The sequence below is a fragment of the Chinchilla lanigera genome, unplaced genomic scaffold, assembly GCF_000276665.1.
Source record: "Chinchilla lanigera isolate Chin_1 unplaced genomic scaffold, ChiLan1.0 scaffold00005, whole genome shotgun sequence".
In the NCBI taxonomy this organism is placed as follows: Eukaryota; Metazoa; Chordata; class Mammalia; order Rodentia; family Chinchillidae; genus Chinchilla; species Chinchilla lanigera.
Window position 1 is genome coordinate 5,791,245 of NW_004955406.1, and position 5,913 is coordinate 5,797,157.

At 43.7% G+C, this 5,913-nt stretch overlaps 1 pseudogene; it reads right to left on the minus strand.

The window, feature by feature from the left end:
• Positions 1-5,091: 5,091 nt before the first annotated feature.
• On the minus strand, positions 5,092-5,636 carry LOC102015374 (annotated as a pseudogene).
• Between the last annotated feature and the right edge of the window lie 277 nt (positions 5,637-5,913).

Here is a 5,913-nt window from a genome sequence, read left to right on the forward strand (position 1 = left end):
ATCTTTCCAATTGAGGCAGCTCCTTTCAGAGTGCTGAGATTCCCATGGCTTCCCAAGGGGCTCATGCTCTCAAGGTCACCTCTGGTTTCAGACTTTTGCTTTTGCTGAACTAGGCAGTCTGAGCACATTCATGTAGGAGAGCAATGATTTACTGAAAACTGAAGACAGCAGGGAGATTTATATCCAACTCAGACAGCTGAAAATGCACTGTTAGCTCTTTCTCTTCAGAAGTCCTTCAGCCTCTCCTGAAATCGAAGCCCTTGCCAACCTCTGTGTGGCTCAGCCCTCTGCTCTTGGGTCTCCCTCTCACTTGCAAATTCCAGCCCATGCTGCAAGTTCAGTGCCCTCGTTTGTTGCCTTGACTCCTGCTGTCCTGCGTCATCAGAGTTTCACCTTCCACTTCCCTGCTGCTCATGAAGGATTTCCCCAAACAAAGATGGTTTCCTCAGCAAGAGAAATTCTGGGCCCAGCTGCTAATATACCGTTCATCCTGATGCATAATTTTGAAAAAGACTCAGCACCCCGCACCCTCCCTCTGCTCAGGAGGCATCAATCAATGTTGCAGCCACATCTAGCTGAGGCATGCTCAGGAGTGAAAATCATATCCATTGTCTGCATGGAGAACGTGACTCTTCTGGCCTCCCGGCCCTCTGTGAAAACGAGAGCCTTTTTCAGGTTAATGATAAATAACATTTATATCAGGTATTCAAATGTATTACAGCCCTCCCCCCATTTCCACAGGTTCTGCATTTGAGAATTCAACCAATCATAAATCAGAAATATTTGGGAATAATTTGATGACAATTAAATATGTACAGGCTCTGTGTTTTTCTTGTCATTAACCCTAAGCAATACAGCTATTTTCATAGTACTTACACTGGGTTAGGTATGATAAGTAACCTAGAATGAGGTGAGCAGACTTCAGAAAGAATTCACTTTGGGTTGTTTTTCATCACACTAGTTTTTGTCAAAGGCTTTTGTTTTTGCATCTGTTCAGGTGATCATGTGATTTTTGCCCTTCCTTCTACCTATGTCATGTAGTATTGTATTTATTGAATTGCACATGTTAAACCATTCTTGCATCCCTAGGATGAAGCCTATTTGGTCATGGTGTGTGATCTTCATGATGATTTGATGCATTCTGTTAGCAAGTATCTTGTCAGGAATTTTTGCATCTATATTCACTTCAGCGACTGGCTTGTACTTTTTTTCAGTCTGGTTTTGGACTCAGGGTAATGCTAACTTGCACAATGGAGTGCTACTCTGCCATTAAGAAGGATAAATTTAAGTCATTTGTAGGAAAATGGATGCATGAGACTATAACGCTAAGTGAAATAAGTAAGACACACAAACTTAAATACTGAATAATTTATCTTACGTGAAAGGTCTGAAGTGTAAATTATGTAAAAACAAATAAAAGATAGACAATACAAAAAAAGGAGATTTTTTTTTGCAAATGGGAAGGAGATCTAGAGATGTGGAGGGGAAGGGGAATAAAAAGAAGCTATGTTAAGTACATGCACTTACCCTCTAAAATGAATATAAACATGATGTATTGCAAACATGTATTAAGGAGAAAAAGAAGGAGAAGGAAGAGGAAGAGGAGGAGGAGGAGGAGGAGGAAGGACAACTGACTTGCTCATTGACATCCACGTGATAAAGCAGCAAAGCTGGCTTCAAAAGTGAGTCTTGGGCTGGGAGTGGTGGTGCATGTGTGTAATCACAGCACTCAGGAGGCTGAGGCAGAAGAATGTCTGTGAGTTCTAGGCCAATCTGGACCTACACAGTGAGTTCAAGGTCAGCCTGAACTACACAATGAGACCCCATCTCAACTCCCCTCTAAACAACAACAACGACAACAGCAGCAACAACAACAATAGGAGCAACAGCAACAGCAACACCAACAGCAACGTGAATCTTGTGCCCCCACAGCTCCTCTTTCCACTGTCACAAGCTGTCTGTTGGTTTCAGCACTTCCATTGCACAATTCTGTGTTTGTTTGTTTTGTGACCCTGGGAATTAAACCCAGGGCCGCTATACCAATGTTACATCCCCAAACCCCATTTAAACTTTTTATTTTGAGACAGGGTCTTGCCAAATTGCTCAGGAGGGACTTGGCCTTGCAATTCCCCCTTTTACTTAATTTTGAATGATTTCATGGGGTCCTTTTACAACCATCTTGGACTTTTACTATAGCAGAATAATGGCCATGTGTTGTTTGCTTTGATATTTAGCGTTTTCTAGCACTCCTATCTAAAATTCACAAGAAGCCCACCAATTCTGCAGACTCTGCTTTAAGGTTCTGTTTTGTTTTTCAGGAACATTATGGTGAAGGGAGTGAGTAGGACGGTCTTTCCCACCATTAACCCCTTCCTAAATAGTGGCTTTTCAGGGGTAACACTCACCAATCCTGGCAGAGTGCAGGACCTGTATTTCACCGAACACTAGTAGGGTGTCATGGGGACCCTACAGCCGTATTGCCACCTACAGAATGGAGACTCTGTATAGATGCCAAATGCAATTTAAACATCTGCCTGCCGGACCTTTGTCGCATCCATCTTTGTTAGTGAGCAGGCCAGACATCATAAATTGTTTCTGCTCAAATATTCTTTTTCTCTAAATAACATAATGAGTATTGATGCACCCACAGTCCAGTGAGTAGGTGGGATGGATGGTTATTAGATTAAAAAAAAAGTAATATAGTATAACAAACCTCAAGACTCAATTTGAATTCCACTTTGGGAACCTGTTTTGTGTTTTGGAAAGAAAGGAATTTGACAAAAGCAAGAGTTCTGACAGTGCTGCTCAAAGGTGAAATATCAGGCAATGGAGAGGAGAACCAGTTCAATCTCACTGAAGCCTGGATGGGGTTACAATGGCATTTGGGATGGATGTTTCCTTCTGCAGTGCCAGATCCCAGTAGCAGTAGGGGATGCATGACAGGCAACTATTGCAGGGTAGAAAACACAGGTTTGGAAGTCAGTGCTAGATTTGAATCCAGTTGTGGTCTTGGATGTCCCCCAGGGCCCATACGTTAAAGGCTTAGTCCCCAGGACCGTGCCACTGGGAGGAAGTGGACCCTTTAAGAGGTGGGGCATGAAGGAAGAAGTGAGGTCATTGGGGGTGTGGCCTGGAAAGGGCGTGGAACCCCAGGCCTTTCCTTGCCTTTTCTGGCTCCAGCTGGGGTTGTGAGTCCATTTTTTCCACCACGTGATTTCACCATGTCATGTCACAGGCCCAAAGGGTTGGGCCAACTGCCCATGTGCTGGAACCTCTGAAACGGTGAGCCAGAAGCAAACTTTTCCCTCTATAAGTTGCTTATCTCAGCTATTTTGTTTCGGTGATGGAAAGTGAACGCACCAGCCTTGCAAACTGTAACCACGGGCGACGGTGGCAAACCATTCAGGAACTCACTTCTTTGTCCCTAACTGGGAGAAGATCATGTCCACCTCCCAGGGAAAGACAGTGCATGCACAGTGTCCGGCACATGGAAAGTGCTTGATAGAAAGCAGCAATCAGGCTTCACATGGTGGGACTCTTTCACAGCAAAACAAATTATAAGATCATTTCTTTGTTGCTTCGCACCTGCCTGTTTCTGAATATGATTTACACGAGTGAATAGTGTTATAAAAATTCCAGCATTCTTCCTCTTATTTAACTTTCGAGATCTCTGGCCTTTTGTTTTTTTTTTTTTTTTTTTTTTTGTTTGTTTGCCCTACTGCCTCTTTGATCAGGGCTTTCTTCAAAATAAACTATCCAAACTTAAGTGACTTTTATGGGATGAACAGAGTCTACACAGTTTAAGTGTTTAGACAGCACACTCCTTTTTTTCTGCAGTAGGTTTCTTTCCAGCTGTTGGTGTCTTGGTAGCTGTGAGCTTTCCCCCAAAGTCTTCTGCTTCTTAACATCAGCAGCTTTCTCTCCTTTCCTCCCTGACACAGGCTTCTTGCCCACAACTCCCTTCTTATCTGCTTTGGCTGCAGCTGCTGCCTGGTTCACTTACAGTGTGACTCCTGGCCTGGCAAGGAGTGGGTGGTGCAGTGCATGGTCTTTGCCTAAGGATTAGCTTCAATGTGGTTCTCAGGTTTTCAGTGGATTCTTTTTCAGGATGTTACAGTGCCTTTTCCTGTGTTTTACTCATAGGATTCTTTGGATCTCTGGACTTTTCAAGACTCTACTGAGGGCTGTATTGCTCATCTTATGTACGGTCAGGTTATAGTTGGTTTTTTTTTAACAATACTGGGGATTGAACCAAGAGCCTTTACACTGAACTACATTGTGGCAGACCAGCTGGATGTGGTGCAGAGCAGGCAGTGATTAATATTAATAAATTGGCATTAAATAAATTGAGAGTCTATCCTGGGCCTATGTGACTTGTGGTGAGATCCACTGCTGGCTTATGGCCAGCTTAATCCCTAAGCCAAAAGCCAGAGTGGAAAGCAGTGAATGGTCTGTAAAGTCCTGGTGCCTCAAAGCAAGATAACATAGTAGCTGAAGGCTTTGACTTATCTAAATTCTTTCTAGCTCAGTAGTCTAGTTAACAGATAATCAGGTTCTAGTTACTCATGACTTGTATCCATGTGCTTTTCCAAAGACGCTTTGTCTCTCAGTCCTTGAGCCTTGCCTACATCAGCAGTTCACTCCCATCACTTTCTACAGCCCAGCAGCACACCCCCCAATCAAGCTGTGTGCCTCATAAAGGCCAGGAACACCATACCTCTTGGTCTTAGTCCTTCATTGGGCTTTGACCATCCAGGTTCCCTGGTAACTGAAATCTTGTCTGTGTTTTATTCCTTCATCACATCCCTGAGTATGGTGGTCATAGGCCAGGGCCTTGATACTATACCCCCAGCCCTTAGCTACTTTTTATTTGGAGACAAGGTCTTGCTATGTCACTAAGTTGCCCAGGCTGAGCAACTTGTGATCTTCCTGACTCAGCCTTGTAGAGTGCTGGGATTTCAGGTATGTGTCACTATGCCTGGCTAGGTTAGAGTTACTCTTGAGGAAGCAGCTTTACACCAAGTGTCATAAAATTCACCTAGGCACTTTCAGTCCAAATGTAGGATATCCTTCATGGCCACAAGGAGCAACTTACACAATGCGCCCATTAAGCAGAGTAACTCCAGGGATGTTTCTGAAGTTTCTGAGGGTGCCATCACCTTCTTTATAGAGGATGCAGGGTCCTCTGCACTGGACACAATGATGGATTCTCATTTTGCCCTTTCCAGCTCTTACTCACTGAGAATAAGACACATTCTAGACTTTTACTTTTCTTTTGATATCATTCTTGACCTTAAGTTTCTTAAGAAGCAAAAACATCTTCCTGAGTCTTCTTGTAACCTTCACCTTTAGCTTTGGCCACCAAAGGAAGTTCAGGAACTTCTTTAATATGATGCCTTTTAGATGTGACTGGTGCAGGTAAGGCTGAGGCAGCCGGGGCAGCATAGGTAACATCTTGCTTTTGGGTTGCGTTCCCTCTATGTTGCCAGCAATGCCAGGTTTTGGTTGGTGCAAATATGAGACGTTCTGGACACATTTCTAAAGGCACCCCGGCCAGGATGCCAGGATCCCACCACCTTGAATCTGGGAATTTGAGCCATAGCTCTCCCAGGCCCAAAGACTCGGAACTGATCCATGATCTGCTGATTCACTGGTGCGTAGTGATGCCTGTTGTTTTTATGCAAGTTGGTGTGAACCAAATTTGTAACATCTGCTCAAATGGGCTTAAATGAATTCAGCGGGCAAGGTGACATTTTTGCCAGATGACTTCTCTTTTTAGGAAACATCGATGTCAGAGGACAAGTACAGGCCATGGTGGGGAGAGTTGAAGGTTACATTCTTCTCAAGATTCCTGACTTAATCTACAAAATTTTAAGGTTCATGTGAATAGTAATGTCCTCCTCTAAATACATG